General features: G+C 49.1%; 1 protein-coding gene across 1 annotated transcript in view; it reads left to right on the top strand.

Moving 5' to 3' along the window:
• The window catches only part of TNNT1 (troponin T1, slow skeletal type), a 137,771-nt gene that overhangs the window by 78,789 nt on the left and 42,264 nt on the right, over positions 1 to 16,718 (top strand). The window lies entirely within an intron of this gene.

The following is a 16,718-nucleotide window of genomic DNA, read 5'->3' as shown; positions in this document are numbered from 1 at the left end:
CAGCAATTCTACTGATGTGTGGATGTAAAGTGGAGAATTTCCCCCAAACGTTTTTTTGGAGGTGAAGCCTCCACTTTTTCTTCAAACTCGGAATCCGGCCGTGCAGTAGAAATGGTGGTAAGTGGTGGTAACAGAATTACTGCCACTTTTTCTTACTGCAGCGCCAACTTGTAAGGTGGTCCCTATTCTTTCAGAAATAATTGTACTATTCAGGTATGTTATTTTAGCAGAGAGCATATGGCTCGGCTCTCGTAATTCAGTGGTTTATGAATTCCTTATCACACTAATATGCCCCCATGTATTATATTATCAAATGGAAGTCATTATTGACCTCCTCTCAGCCAATCAGAATATTTGCGGAATGCATTGAATAACTACTGCCATCATTTATACAGAGGTCTGGGAACCCCTCTACTGAGTACCAACAGCAACCACAGAAACGTGTTTCGGCCTTATTAGTGAGGTGAAGCTGTACCTCTCTAAGCACAGTGATCAAGGGGTCCAGGTCTGGTTTAATCTGGGTAATTTAGGGTGAAACCCCAAGTTCCTAAACATTTATACAGAGGTTTGGGAGCCCAACTACCAACAACGAACACAGCCAAATAACCTGTCCTATGGTTGGTTCCCACTCTGGAGGGTCTACAACCACGTTTTAGCTCACTGTACCTTTCACAGTGAAGAAATATCCATTTGCATATCAGTCTGGTCCCATCCACCTGGACAGTCCAGCACCGAAATGCTAGGAAATTCTCCTCTGAGCAAGAGTAGCAACAACACCCCCAGACACGTGTTTCGGCCTTGTTCCATTGCCTCCATAAACTCAGTGATCAAAGGGTCCACATCTGGATTACCCTGGGTAATTTACGGTGACACCCCAAGTCCCTAAACATTTATACAGAGGTCTGGGAGCCCCACTACCGAGAACGAGCACAGCCAAATAACCTGTTCTAGGCAATTCTCTTCTCAACAAGATTACCAACAGTAACCCCAGGCAAGGCACATGCTTCAGCCTTGTGTGAGGTGGAACTGTGCCTGCCTAAGCACAGTGAGCAATGAAGGGGTCCACTTCTGGATTACCCCGGTAATTTAGGGTGAAATCCCAAGTCCCTAAACATGTATACATCGGTCTGGTTATCTGGTATCTGGTATCCAATGAACTCAAGACATTCTGAAACCAGAAGAACGCAGTAAAACAAAAGATTGCATTTATTCGAGTTCAAGACACATCAATGCAATTTCCTAGCAAGAGTTATTCCAATAAGACAATTTAGCCTAATTTAACACAACAAACTGAACCATGCTTTCACTTTTGTAAAGAAAATCTGTTCCCTTTAAACTTAAACCTGAAGCAATATGATGCTAAAACAGTTCCGTGCAACCAAGTTTATAAATAAAATGCTTACCTTATAAAGACAACCTAGTTATTTAAGTATTACAAAATGAAACCACATTTAATTTACTAACACGTTTTGTGTACTTTCTATTATTATATTTTACCATCACAACGCCTGGCCTTTTTCTGCTCCTAGCAATATGTGCTATTAGTCGTATAGACCTCGGGAGGGTCCATTAGCACTTGGGATAATGCCATGTTTAACTCTTTCAGCAGTGTGTGTTGTCAGGGCTGGATATTTTAATCTGGGTGCACTGTACAGGGCTTAAAACCTTCAACGCTGAGTATGTTGTACAGGGTTGATACTTTGCGCACTGTATATACAGTGCTCGGTTCTATCATTTAGCAGTGTGTAAATACTCTGTACAGATGAGCTTTTTACGAGGTGGTGTATTGTTCACTAGTGGGTATTTGATCTGTGGGCATACTTTTCGGGACTGGCCTTTTAGCAAGTTCGTATAGGGCTAACGGTCACTCACGGGTGGCAAGGTGAGATTGCTGCCCGGTTCCACATTTCAGCAGTTCATATATTGGCTGGGGCTGGTGTTTTAGCAGTTGTTATACTCTTCAGAGCTGTCATGTTGGACGTTGTTGTGATGGGCAGGACTATGGTTTCTAGCAGTAGTTCCTTTTCACAGGTTTGCTTGTTTTGGAGTTGCTATACTAGTCAAGACTGTACTATTCCGAGTTATGAGTATAGAGTGCTTACTATAGGCGGTGGCTGTACTCTTCCCCACTGGTAAGCTAGCAGTGGTTATAATGTTCTGGCCTGGTTTTGCAGCTGCATGTAGATTATTCAGGGCTGTGATTTTAGCAGGTGGAGACATTTCAGGGCTGGCATTTCAGCAGTTTGTGAACCAGCTAGGGCAGGGTATTATAGGCTGTGTACTTTAGTCATGCATATACTGTTCGGGGCTGTTATTTTAGATTTGGGTGTACTGCTCACAGCTGTGTAGACTGTGCTGCAACAATTAGCAGGGGCATGCTGTTGCAGGCTGCTAATTTAGCAGTTGCTATGCAGTGGCCTGTAATTTAGCAGTTGCTATGCAGTGCAGTGGCCTATAATTTAGCAGTTGCTCTGCAGTGCAGTGGCCTGCAATTTAGTAGTTGATATGTAGTGCAATGGCCTGTAATTTAGTAGTTGCTCTGCAGTGCAGTGGCATGTAATTTAGCAGTTGCTATGCAGTGCATTGGCCTGTAGTTTAGCAGTGGATATTCTTCGGGCCGGTTATTTTAGCAGCTGTTAGATTGATTGGACCTGAATCCCATCAGCAAGGTACCCATTGCAGCCGGCATTTTGGCAGTTGTCACATTAGCTAGAGCCACAGATGTAGTAACTGGTGTAATGTTCAAGCCAGAGATTTTAGCAGTTAATATTCTCCCCATGGAAGAAACTGTGGCAGTTGTTGTACTGTTTTCATAGCTGGATATCTTGGAATTGGGTAGACAGTTCAGAGCTGGGTATTTTAGCTATTGGAAAATTGGACTTTACTGACAGCGGAGTATTAAGGTAAGTACTCTGTTATCCTGCACTCCTTCCTTTACAAGATGTCTAGAACACTGCTTCGGTAGCAGGCTAGAAAATGCTACTTGAAAGGTTACAGCATCTCTAAGACGTTTGGAAGGGCCCTCGAGTGTACAGTTATTTCACATACCCAAATGAGCCCCAACTGCCTTTGTTCTTAAGTCACTAGTGTTAAGCTGCTCTTTTCAATTTTCATTTTGGGATGGACAGTCATTTTAGACCTGGGACTGATTTTTCAGTGGCAATTTTTTCCGAGGGTCACACCATTTAAAGTGTTTTCCCCAAAACTATACAGAAATGTAACATTTTAGAACGCGAGATCCAGTGTAGAGCTTGGTGCTGGAAGCCACATGTTGCTCATCTAGAAAGTTCTCACGAGGAGATGTTTCAGAAGAAGAAATAGAAAAAGCAGATACCTCTCCCTCAGTGCCCTGCTCCACTGCAGTTAAGTCCAGTACTGCACCCAGGAATAAATTCGGCCTTCTGTACCCAGCCACTCAGGTCCTACCATTAATTTAGACAATGAGGAGAACCAATGGGTTGAAATTGGTGTTTGAACCAAGTTCCCTTTTTAAGGGGTCCACATACAACGTCTTAAGAAAATTCACCCATCATATGATTTGCTGGCACCATCCACAACTTTTCTTCATAATTGGTAGGAAGGTCTTCCCCTTCAGTACATCAGTCTTTCTTTTCTTCCTCCAGCTCCTTTTTTGTTTACCCATCTGCCGTGACTTTGACAAATTCTTAGTTACTCACGATACCAAGCATCATCAGTTGCCCTTTAAAGGCACAGATTATGATGGATGGTCCCACACATCCAGTAGCACCTGCATGATCTTATTGCCCAGGTGAAGAAATCACATCCAAAATGGCAGAGCGGGCTTTTGACCGCACACATCACGGAACCGCTGGGGGATGAGTGGCAACCTAACTAAAACAGAAAGCGCAAGCAGATAACCAACCACCTTATGTTAGGCCCTGAAATGTCTGAGAGCCACAGAAATTGCTAAACCCAACAGACCTCAGAGAAGCTGCTGACTTGACTTGTGTAGCAAGGCCCCTTTGCTTGCGTCGTGGCTTAGCCCCTGAGTCGCTACCTCACAATAGGTCAAAAAATTCAGTACGTTTTCAGAACGGCCTTGCCCTTACAAAATCTGGCTTATTCTTTTCATGCCCATCCAGCCCAGGAATAGTACGCCCATTATCCCAGCATGAGTGGCAATCATAAGCGCCACTCTCCTGCATGCCTCCGTCGCCCGCTGTCCCACAGTCAGTCCAATTCTGCTGTGGATTAAGTTTTCAAACACACACAATTGTAGTGTCTTTCTCTTCTCAAATGGGCCCTTTTCCAGGTGCCCCAGAAAACAGGACCTTCTAATTGAGATGCTAAAATGAAAGGCAGTTTAGAATATTCCTTCCTGCCTCACAGTTACAATCCTTTCAGAACTCTGGATTATTCTCGCCATCTTGGGGTGGGCGTTGGAATACCCCCTGAGTTGCAGTTAAGGAAAAATCAAATACCCCTGCCAAACAATCCCCAGCACAATTTCCCAGGCAACTCGCCTTCTTAAATTGTACAATCACTTCCTTCACCCTCCAATCTTGTGTACTGTCACTAAACCTCTGCAGTACCTGATACCTTATAAGTACGCATAGGGCCTGCTAGGCTATCGAAGTCCTCCAACGGGATGGTCAGGAGTAGCAAGCAAGGAGCGCACCATCCATGGGAAGGGATTAAGCAACCCCAAGTCCCACAACAGACCTGTAAGCCATCCCTATGGGTGGGGCTTTCAACCAATCTCTATACCAGTTGCATGAGTTCCCTTAGGCCAGAGCGAGGCTGGAAGGCAAGGCCAGTGCCCTTTCAAAGCAAGGTGCTGTGGGAGGTTGGAGAAGGAGCTCATTTGGAGGTGGCTGTAGGGTGACCAAAAGGGGCAGGAGAAGGAGACAGGGGGCCAAAGGAGCGACCCATGAGGCTCAGAAGTGCACGAGAGAGAAGCCCATAAGGTTGGGAGATAGACCCAGGAGGCTGGGAAGGGAAGGATAGAGGAGGTTGGGTAAGAAGGAGATAGGAAGTTGGAGGAGAAACCCTGAGGGCTAATATAAGAGTGACCCAGGAGGCTGTGTAGAGAGAGCCTCAGTTGGGCTGTGGAGGCAAAGGACCCAGGAAGTTGGAAGAAAGGGATTGTGAAGTTAGCTCTGGGCACAGAGGTGACTAGGCAGGAGGGGGTGAGAGAATTTAAGGAGGGGGTGGCGAGAGAAGCTGCAGTGTGGGCACTGGGGGTGAGGTGACAGTCTTCCAGGTACTTGCTTGTGGTGAGATGTGAAGGAGAAGAGAGAGTTTGGTTTGGGAGACAGTAAAACCAGGACATCAAGTTAGGGAGGTAGAGGCATGTAAATGCCTTAGCAAAGCTTCCTGTCCGTGTATGACTCCGGGACTTGGTTTAAGGTCAGCGCAAATGAGACAGCAACTACAGAACCAACAATCATGCCCCAGTGCAGATTCAAGACCCGGGAAGAAGAGACCTCCCTAAAGTTGCTTAGCTGCACAAGAACTTTGCTAAGGAGGCCATACACACTGGAGACTTTGCTTACGGACTGAAAAAGCAAGACCACACAAGACATCTTTCTTGAAACCTTTTAAGCTTTATTTAGGACACTGAGCCCATACACCCATATTTGTTTTTGTTTTGTTAACTGACCAGGGCCCAGCCTCAGTACAAACTTCAGACCCCTTTGATCTTTCCTGAGAGACCCAGGTGCAATACTTTAGTACACGACTGTATGAGTTTTTAATGCAAGTTCTTGGCCCTGAGAGAATGGTTTGGTCTGTCCTTATAAACCCCTAATAAAGACCTATGGGGAAACTATTCCCTGTCTCACCTATATTTGATACTTGTACACTTTGTCGCAGATCCCAACAAAAGATTCCACTTCACACTTCGGGGCATGGAATCTTCTGTCCTTAGTATGCCTCAGAAATGTAGAAGTAATGATTTTCAGCTTGCACAATTTCAAGGAAATAAGATTTAGAAAAAGGTGAGTCTGGGGGGGTGCTGTTGAGCAGCCCGAAAATGGCCGCCTAGCCAAGGAGCTCCGTGTGGCAGGGACCCATATCCGCCATCATCAGCGGAAACCTGCTTTGTCTTCAACACTACACCGGCCCAAGTTACTCCCGACATCGCGCTGAACACCCTGCTGCTTTTTTGGACCGAATCGGGCACTGTAAGCCCCGCCGGGCCGCATCCGAATTTTTGGCCTGCAGCCCTGTGTGCGCCTCGGCGCTGCCTGGGTCCCGGCGCCGCCCCGCCCGAAGGCATGATCCTGCAACTTTACTGCGGCGCATGTGAACAGCGCCCGCGGTCACCGACACTGGTGTGGGGAGGCGCGGGTGCCCCCCGGCCACATCTGCGCATCAGGGCTCTCCTGCCCCCGATCCTGCTGTCCCGGAGGTCGGGGGCGACGTCTGGACTGGTGCCTGCCTTGGCCCACCCCCTCCGTTGCCATCTCGATGTGCCGGCTCCGTTCCGGCTCCCGAGCGGGCCGCTGGACCAACGGACCCGCCAGCTGACATCCAGGAGCCCCAGAGTGCTTTCCACGGGAGGCGGCCTGCCGCGGCAGCCCAGGTGAGGAGCCGGGCTGGGCGGAGGCTCCCCCTCATCGGTGCGTGTGGCATCCCTGCCCCGGGCAGCTCCTATGGGGACAGGCGCCTCTCCCTCTGACCTGCCTGGGCCCTCCTCCACAGCCCTGCGCCCTGGGGCTGTGTATGCATTGAGCCATTGGCTCCCCTCAGCTGCCTCGTACTGGGGGCTCCGATCACCACCTTTTCCCACACACACTTCTGAGATGCCCTAGGGCACTGCCTCATGTTGGGGGCCTCAGCCCTGATCACGCATCAGCAACGCCACACTTCGCGACGGCCATCCTGCCTACCTCTTGGGGACTAATTCTGTGACAGCAGCACGCTGCATCTACTCCTGCCAGCCCCTGTGCCCCCCAGGTTGGACTTCAGTGCCACCCACTGCTCCCACCTGGCTCATATATGGGTCCAGTGACTATCTAGTCTGCAATCATACCAAAGGGGCCGCAGTCCACCCCTACACTCGCTGGATCTCACTGAACTGCGCGCTTGTGGTGTGGGCCTCGCCACTGTGTCCCGGAGAACCATATTAAGTCGGGTCCGACCAATTGATCACTCCTCAACATACGCGCGATGCCCAACAAATCCAGGGGGTCAAACAAGGTGGGCACCATGGACAGATTTGCGAAGGTGGCCCCGCGTCCCGATCAGGGCACCGCTGCACCCGTCCAAGAAGATCCCCACTTTGAGGCCCTCCCAGGAACAACTCCCCCAGATCTCACTATCGTGATGGAGTCGATGGCCAAGAACTTTGCCTCGTTCCATGAAAAATTGGACGATATTAATGCCAACGTCGCCTCCCTAAAGTCCCGAGTCGATCAGGAGGGAACGCGGATTACCGAGGCAGAAGGCAGAATTGGGGCTAACGAGGACCAGCTTCACACCTTACAGTATGCAGTGGCCACCCTGACCCGCGACATGAAGGCTGTGAAATCAAAGTGCGTCGACCGCGAATCCCGCTCACGTAGGAACAACCTCCGTATTATCGGGGTCCCCGAGAACGCCCTGAAGGGGCGCATGGAATTGGCCGTCGAAAACCTGCTTAAGGACCTATTGGGGAACCCCGCTCTATCCCCCTTCTTTACGGTTGAGCGAGCCCATCGGGCCCATGCCCCAAGCCGGGAGATTTCCCCAGACCTATCATCGCCAGGATTCTCAACTATAGGGACCGGGACCTCATATTACACCTGTCACGCGAGAAAGGGGACCTACGCCTTGACTCTAACACCATCCGGATATTCCCTGATTTCTCTGTTGGGGTGCAGCAGGAGAGACGTCAATTTTTGGGAGTAAAAAAACTGTTACGAGAGCACAATGTCCCGTATTCTATCCTCTTCCAGGCCAGACTTAAGATTACTTTTAAAGAGAAGTTGTTCTTTTTCACGGTGCCCGAAGAGGCTGTCAAATTTATAGAGTCACAGATTCCACTGCCCAATCTCAACAACAACCTCGTGGCTGATGACTGAATGCAGATCATTCCACATCTTGGTTATTTGGTTATCACTGCTTGTTTTCATGTGTTGATAGTAAAGCGGCCCTTTGGCCTCACCTGTAACTGGACATCGAATACCGGTGTTGATCACTTATACATGGTTCATACTGGCCGGCCACCATTGCATGCTCCACTCATTGATTCTGACTACACGTGCTACTATTGCCTGGCCGTGGGAGAGGTGCGCGGCGGGCTGTCGCCCTCCGGCTTGCTTAACCCCCCTTCTGTTGCTTATTCGAACCTGGCCTACGTGTGCCAGGAGTGGCGTGTATGCATATGAATCACTTAAGATACCACTGGTAACCCAATGTTATTCCTATTCTATTAAGTGTCCACCACACGGCAACGGCGCACCCCACTGCGATTGCAATGTTCAGTTCTGTTAATTTGAAGTTGGGTATTGGCCCTGGTTGGGTCGGTAAGGTTGCGGACCCATGTTGGGTGCCGCCTGTTGTCCTCTATATTGTGGGACATGTTGGTAATCACGGGTGGGCGGAGGGGGGTAACACTGCCCGCTTGGATGGGGTGGTGCGAGAGGGGGGTGGAGTGGGGTTGTTGCGTGTTATGCAAAAAGGCAGAGGTGGATTGGCAGACCACAGTGCATCGGGGGGCCCACACGAGGGCGACCTCCGCCCTGGATTCATTTTACGACAACGGTGGTGGGATGTTACTTAAATCATTGATATGCCTGTAACGGTGATGACCTGGAATGTGCGAGGCCTGAGCAACTATACCAAGGCTCGTAAGATTATGGCGTACGCCAACAGGCATGGTTGTAAAATACTGCTCCTGCAGGAGACTCACTCAATGGGCCCTCTGATCAAGAATATTGCACCAACGTGGGGTCCACATAGATATTTCACCTCATACTCCACGTGCGCTAGAGGGGTATTAACGATGATCCATAAGTCACTTAAGTTTGTTCTCCACGAGAGCTATATAGATCCCGAGGGGAGATACACTGTGTTGCATTGCGCCATAGCCGACAGGGATTATTTGCTGGTAAATACCTACGGCCCTAATGTTGACTCTCCTGATTTAGTTGACCAGGTGGCATCCATACTGCTAGGATATGTCGGGGTGCAGATCATTTGGGGGGGGGGACATGAACTTCATATTGGATACCGTGATGGATAGGTCCGGCACAGCCCCTAGGTCCCTGTCTGGTGCTGCGCGCAGATTGCTGTCCCACATTGCGACACTTGACATTCACGACGCATGGAGGGCTCTACATCCGCAAGCGCGTGAGTTTACTTAATACTCTTCTGTCCACGACAGTTCCTCCAGGATCGACATGGTCCTGCTGTCCGGCCCCTTGCTGGGCAAGGTTGTGGAAACGTGGATATTCACGTGCACACTCTCTGATCACTCACCGGTCTTGATAACCCTGGAATTGGGGATACCCGCCCCTACTAGTCACACGTGGCGATTCAAATCATCCACCCTGCGGGATATTATATTCAAGGCGGACATCCTCGCCGACATTCAGACATATTTTGAACACAATCTGCCCCAGTCCACCACCCTGGGGATCCGCTGGGACGCCTTCAAAGCCTTTATCAGGGGTGCGTCCATCTCCAGGGAGTCTGGTGTCCTCAAAACTATAAGAGCCCCCCTGTCCCGCACTGAAACTAAATTACGGGACCTGGAACGAGCCCACCCGGCTTCGATCGACCCAAGTGTCCTCTCCCAGATCACTGAGGAACTCAAAATCTTCAATGAACATGCCACTAGGGAAGTCCAGTACTTCATTCGTCCAGAAGCAGCACGTAAATACGGCGAGGGTGATAGACCCGGCAAAACACTGGCCGCATTGGCAAGGGGGGAGTGGGGCCAATCCCAAATAACCTGTATCAAGAATAGCCAGGGGGTTATACAATGGTCCGACCAGCAAATCCTTGAAGTCTTTACTGGCTTCTACTCCGAACTATACAGCCAGCCCCCTGAACATAGTGACTCCCAGATGCGGGAACTCCTGGAGCAGATTCCTACCACATGTGTCTCCCCTGCCACTAGAGACCAAATAGATTCCCCCATTACATTGAACGAAATAGTGGAGGCCATATCTAGTCTCCCTAAAGGAAAGGCACCGGGCCCGGACGGGCTAACGGCTGAATTTTATCAGGAGCAAGTGGCAATATTGGCCCCTGAACTGCTTGGGGTGTGGAATGAGTCGCTAGGGCTGGGATCCCTTCCCCCAACATTACGAGAGGCCGTCATCACAGTTCTGCTCAAACCTGGTAAGCCCGGCAATGAATGCGGGTCCTACCGGCCCCTTTCGTTGATGAAATGGATTTGGATACTAAGATTTTCGCCAGGGTGATCCCTAACCGCTTCCTGCCTGTCTTGTCCTATATGGTGCATGATGACCAGTCAGGCTTTGTGCCCGGGAGATCTACGTCCCATAATAACAGGAGACTTCTTAACGTCCTGGTGTGAATCGATCAGGGGGTGAGTGCGGTTGCGGTCACCTTGGATGCCCAGAAGGCCTTCGACATGGTGTCTTGGAAGTACATGTGGCTCGTCCTCGAGACCATGGGCATAGGACCCAGGATGATTGCATACATTAAGTTACTATACACTTCCTCGGTGGCCAGGGTCCATGTCAACTCGCAAACCTCCCATTTGATCCCTCTCTTCAGAGGCACCCGTCAGGGATGCCCGTTCTCCCCAATCTTGTTTGCCTTGGCTATTGAGCCCATGGCGGACTACGTTAGGGAGCGCCACTCTCGTAAAGGGATACGGCTACAGGATACCCCCGAAATTATTTCACTGTACGTGGACGACGTGCTGCTGTTTGTCAGAGACCCCAATACCCACCTTGACCCAATCCTGCGCGACATCATCTGCATCGGGACATACTCTGGTTTCGCGATCAATTACACCAAGTCTGAACTCTTCCCTCTCACAAGCTCCACAAAGCGCCCTGCCACTGAGTACCCGCTTCGCTGGTCCCCTGACAGGATTAAATACCTGGGAATCCAAGTGTCCCTGACCAAAGACACCCTCCTGGCTGACAATTACTTGGCCGTGGCTGAACAGGCTGCAGCCAAAACAACGCGCTGGCGCCCTCTCCCGCTTTCTCTGGCGGGGAGACTTTCACTGATAAAAATGATACTACTTCCTAAGCTCCTGTATGTATTCACCAATGTACCTATCTGGCCCGGCAAGAAATACTTTGCAGACTTACACAAGCTATGTGCTCAGTTTCTGTGGCACTCGGGGGCCGTGCAGAAAAAATGACTTGCTATGACGCTACCCTACGACAAAGATGGGTTCACTGCCCCTGACATGCTGCAGTACTGGATTGCTGCGCAGGCACAGTTTGCCTCCTACTGGTATCCCGGTCCCCCCCGCACCCTCATGTCAAGCTGGAGACCCTTGCGGCGTCCGGCACCAACTTGATGGCTTTAAAACTACATCGGCTATATGAGCCGGACTCGGCCATTGACCCGGTCCGAACCACAGTGCAAGCCTGGGGGCGGATATTTGCTATGGGCGCTGAGGAACATCCATATTACAAGTGGCTCCCCGTCTGGCGTTTCCCCGGGCTGGAACCCACAAACGACATAGCCCTGGCCAGACACTGGGAGTCCCTGGGATACATGGCCCTTACTGACTTCTACCCGGACGGGCAGTTCATAACACCACAGACCTGGAGGCCCGGCAACTCGGGGTCACCGTTGGGACTTTTACAATTTTACAGACTCCGAGCTGCTTTCCGTAGTGCTTGGCCTGGCTTTCCCAATGAACCCCCTGACTCCCCTGGGATTTCCTACATCGCCAACTCGGGAGGGGCCCGCAGGGTGGTATCCGCACTATACAAACTCCTCCTTACTATTGCCCCACCGCAGCTCTCTGGGGCCCGGGACGACTGGACATCCGAACTGGAGATGGAACTCACCGACCATCTTTGGACGAAAATGTGCTCCCACACTAACAGAGTCTCTTTGAACTTCCGCTACCGCACCATTCAGTACAAACTATTGAACAGGTTGTACTATACCCCTCGCAGGGTCTCCAGGTTTGCTCGCTCCATCCCGAGGCTCTGCCCTCGCTGCGGAAGATGCAGGCCATCTCCATATGTTCTGGGACTGTCCGAGGCTAGCTACATTTTGGGGCGAAATCCTGAAAACGCTGTCAGAAATCTGTGACACTGTTATTGAACCTGACCCGCTGGGGGTTCTGTTCAGGGTGTGGGGAACCGAGGGAGCCAGAAGTGCTGCTAAATTGTTAAATGTGAGCTGCATAATTGCTAAGAAGTGTGTGCTGCACGGCTTGAAGTCCTCCTCCCCCCCCCACACTTCAGAAATGGTTGAACTTATTAACATGGTCTCGGAACTGTGAGGAGGAGTACCTCACCACCCTTCCTGCCCACTCCCGGCCTAAAAACATTTGGTCATTATTTAACAGCTATCTCAACAGACTTGACGCATCCTCCTCTGAGGACAACTCATCGCGATCATCGTTATAAAATGCTATAGCTTTGGACCCTTCTAGATGCTGTATTTCTGACTGTCTTTATACTACCGTTCATATGTACCACTGTACTCAATTGATAATGTATTGTGTTTCTCCTTGCTGCCCTGATGTATGTGTAAGCTATTCCCCTCTGCCAACAAAAAAATAGTTTTAAAAAAAGAAAAAGGGGTGAGTCTGGCATTATTAAAAGGTAATATTCATGCTCAGTCAATAGTTGTTTTCTGTGTAATGGGTAAAATGAAGGGCTCAAATCCTCTGGTATCAATAGTTATAGATTCATAATCAAAGCCTTCTGAGTCGCACGACCTAAAAAGGGCTATCAGACAACAAGGGATGGAGAGATATTCTGAGACATGCCTCGGAATTAGGTGATGAGGACATACTTATCTGGGTCATGGGTAGAAAGGGTGCTTTTCCACAGATTCATGCATATATTGATCTTGCATTCACAGTAGGCAATGCTATGGTCTAAGGTCTGATGTGAGGAAATGTGACAAAGTCCCTTCCCTTACCTTAGGATAGAGGGTGGGGTGGCTATGAGGGTCGGCTGCTTCCACCCACTACATGAAGATGGGCCTGGGATCTATTGCCCAGAATCACTGCCTTGCATGAGCAACCGAGCAGTGAGAAATCTTTGTTTGGATGAAGCTCCACTCCTGAAACTTTTGGAATTTAGTCTTGAAATCGCAGCTATCCTTAATCAAGTGCCCACCTGTGGCTTTGTGCAGAGAGTGGTGGAGCAACCAAGGTGGCAGAGAAGCCATAGGGGATCACCACATAACCAATCCAATTCCAAGACTGAGGAAAGGGCACACCTGAGTTTAAGCAAGGGAGGGCCCCAGGGGCAAGGACTGGCTGCTATATAAGCCAGAGGCAGTTTGACTGCAGTGTAGGAGAAGGAGCTTTGGAAAGAGTTGATGATGAAAGCAGAAGAAATTAAGCCAGAGTAAGAGGAAGGAGGCTAGAAAGAGGGAGCCAGAGAAAAAGAGGGAGGAGAAGGGAGGTGACATGTAGTAAGGATGTGGTGATAGGAGACAACAAGAGGAGTGTGGTGGCTGAAGAGAGAGCTAAAAGAGGAGAGGGAGAAGCAGATAGGAGGTTAAAAGTGACATCAATGGATAGAAGGATGATTGTGTTCAGGAGCTGGTTGAGGTCACATATAGGGAGATGGGAGGAGGAGGACTGCATTCAGAAGGAGTTCAGAGGTGACACAGTCTGAAAGAATGTTGGAGGTGACATCAAGGGAGGGGATGATGGGATATTCGGGAGGAGGCTGGAGGATACATCAATGAAGAGGAGGAGAGGAACGTGTACCGGAAGAGGTTGAAGGTGTTTTGAAGGAAGAGGAGGACAGTATTCTGGAGGAGGACAGGAGTGATGCTGAAGGAAAAACAGAGGGGTGTGTTATGAAGCAGGTTGAGGAAGAGGACAGGGGGACCCTTGAGGAGGAAGAGGTTGGAGGAAACATCAGTAGAGAGCTAGAGGGGGGTATTAAAGTGAAGGCTGGGAGAGGAGATGAGGGAAAAGAGAGGTGGAGAAGAGGTAAGAAGCAACATCAATTGAGAATTGAAGAACTGAGCAAAGGAGGAGGTTGGGAGAGGAGCTGAGGAGGAGGTGAGGACTATCGAAGAGGTAGTTAAAGAAGAATACCTGAGGGAGGTGAGAGTGGAGCAGACACACCCTAAACCTGAATGGTGTGAGTGCAAGAGGGATGGAGGTGTAGGTGGCAAAGGGTCGAGGCAGGAGAAGAAAGAATTGGGAAATAGGCGAGAGAAGGAGGTGCAGGAACGTTCCCCTTATGCACAAGACAATTGCAACACATCAAGGATGTAGATGAGGATGGGATGTTGGGGAACAGAGCCAGGTTTCAGGGAGGTGGAGATGACCACCAGACTACCTGTAGAGAAGCACAGGTGGCAAGCCACCTGGTGGAAGCTCTGGGGCTTATCCTGCTATCATCCAGCCCCAATGTCTGCATTTTCCAGGTCTAAATTGCAGGCAAAGGGTATCCAATGAATTGGGGAGGAGAAGCAGAGGACCTCCAAGACTTCGAGTGAGTGAAAAACAATGACACCTCCCAGGAAGGGATCCCTGTATTTGGGGTTTCCAAACCCAGAGACTTGTTACTTGAACTTAATGGAACGCCATTGTGTTTATTTTTATGGAGACTTGACCAGGATAGACTGCACAATTGATTTACCGTGTTATTTACTTGGAGAGAGTGCCCAGGGATATGGGAAGGGGTTTTCAGGGCATTTCTTTCTTTGTAATTATCCTCAATAAATCTGCATGTACCCTACATTCACATCTGTCTGGTGTTGCTCCTACTCTGCTTCGTAACCAAAAGAAAACAACTTGACATTTTGGTGCAGTGACACTTTTATCCTCTTTTAACAACGACATGTAGAAGTGTAAGCCAAGGATAATAAATGCTAAATCTCTGAGTACTATTGCTTGTACTCAGGGGTAATTAAAAAACATATTTACAGGCGTTCAAGGCCTAACATGCTATATATGCCAGGGTCTTGAGGGAAGGGACGTGCCCTCAAAGCCCAGGAGAAAATTGTGCACAAGAGACAGGAACATATGGAGTCCTGCAGACAAGGAGAATAGGTGATAACTACAGACAGGCAACAAAGGCAGTGAACAAAAAGGGGCAGGGAAGATAACCAAGAAAAACACATTAGGCTCCCTCTTGGGGTGTACACAGAATAGGGGAAGAGTTTACCAAAGATCAGGAGATGTTTTAGCCTTCTGAGCTGGTTGTTATTACAGGGGTTACATGGGCCCACTCTAAATGCTCATGGAAAGAAGCAGCAGGAGTGGATGTCTGTGTCTGGACCCTAAGGCCAGAACAATGTAACAATACTCACAAGAATGAAGCCTGTACGGGTCGAGCAGGGACGGAACAGTGACTGCCCCCTGAATCAGGAACCAGCACACTGTTTACAAATATGCCACAATGGACAAGACTGAGACACAACAAAGGAAAGGGACAGAGATTGCCTGCTGCCAACCCCAGCAGTCAAAATCTGTCTGAAGGAATTACACAAACACAAGTGAGGACAGTAACAGAAATATCAAGGGACAGGAAGTCAAAGTGAGAAGGGTTCAGAACAGATTACAGGAAGAAAGAGCATACGCAAGAAGACAAGAATATAAGTGCAAGGGAATGGGAGCCACAGGAGTACAGGGCAGAAGGCAGGGCAGTGCAGGCAGAGTTGCAGTACTGCAGGGCAGGGAGAACAGGGAAATGGAACTGGAGCAAGTTCTGGAAACATCAGCAAGAGGACACAGCAGAAATCTGAGGATCAAAGCACCAAGGGCCTGGCAGCAAACTCAGTGCAAGAGCCCTGTGTTCCCGAAGGAAACTGCTTAAATACTTACCCAAACTGTGCTGAGACAGGCTGTTTAGTAACACCTGGAGCACCACACCTGAAGGTAATCTGCCGCCTCCCTCTCTGCACCTGAGAAAGTGAAAACAGCACTGATCCCTAGGGCTTCTGGAGATTGTATTTCTCAGACTGCTGCATAGGAATAGCCAGGTAATGGGAAATGCCAAAACGTGCATTATGGGATATGTAGTTTGTGAAATGAAATAGGGAAGTACCAAAGTGTTGCAAAGGGAAGGTAAAGACAGAGTTTGTATTATCCGATCTTTCCTGATAGAAAATGTAGGTTTTACAGTAAACCTAAACCACTCCTTCTCTCAACTTATTGGAGGTTCATTTACTGCCAGTAGACAATAGAGTATCAAAATGTTACTATTTATGTATTTATTTTATTTATTTATACTGCACCGAAAGCCCACAGGCATCAAGGCCCACACAAAGACTAAAGACAAAACATAAAACACTGCAATACACGGAATAGCATAGACAGCTAGGTTTTTGTAAACAGGAAAATATTCTAACATTTACGAAATTGGAGGGAATTCACTTCCTGCCGAAGGATCAACAGCAGGGTGTTCCATGCTTTGGGAGCCAGGGTGGCTAAATCCCTTCCATTGCCCAAGGTTCGTCTGGCTTTAGAACATGCAAGCAGCCAAGCACCTGAGGATCTTAAAGTTCTACTTGGTTTGTATTTGGCAAGTCTGTCCGAGAGATAAATGGGTACAGTACCATGAATGCACTTATGAGCCAATGTGAGTATCTAAAATTGTACACGAGATGTCAGAGGCAGC

The sequence above is a fragment of the Ambystoma mexicanum genome, chromosome 1q (genome assembly GCF_040938575.1).
Source record: "Ambystoma mexicanum isolate Mex_15411 chromosome 1q, UKY_AmexF1_1, whole genome shotgun sequence".
NCBI lineage: Eukaryota > Metazoa > Chordata > Amphibia > Caudata > Ambystomatidae > Ambystoma > Ambystoma mexicanum.
This window is presented reverse-complemented; position numbering and strand designations above follow the sequence as displayed.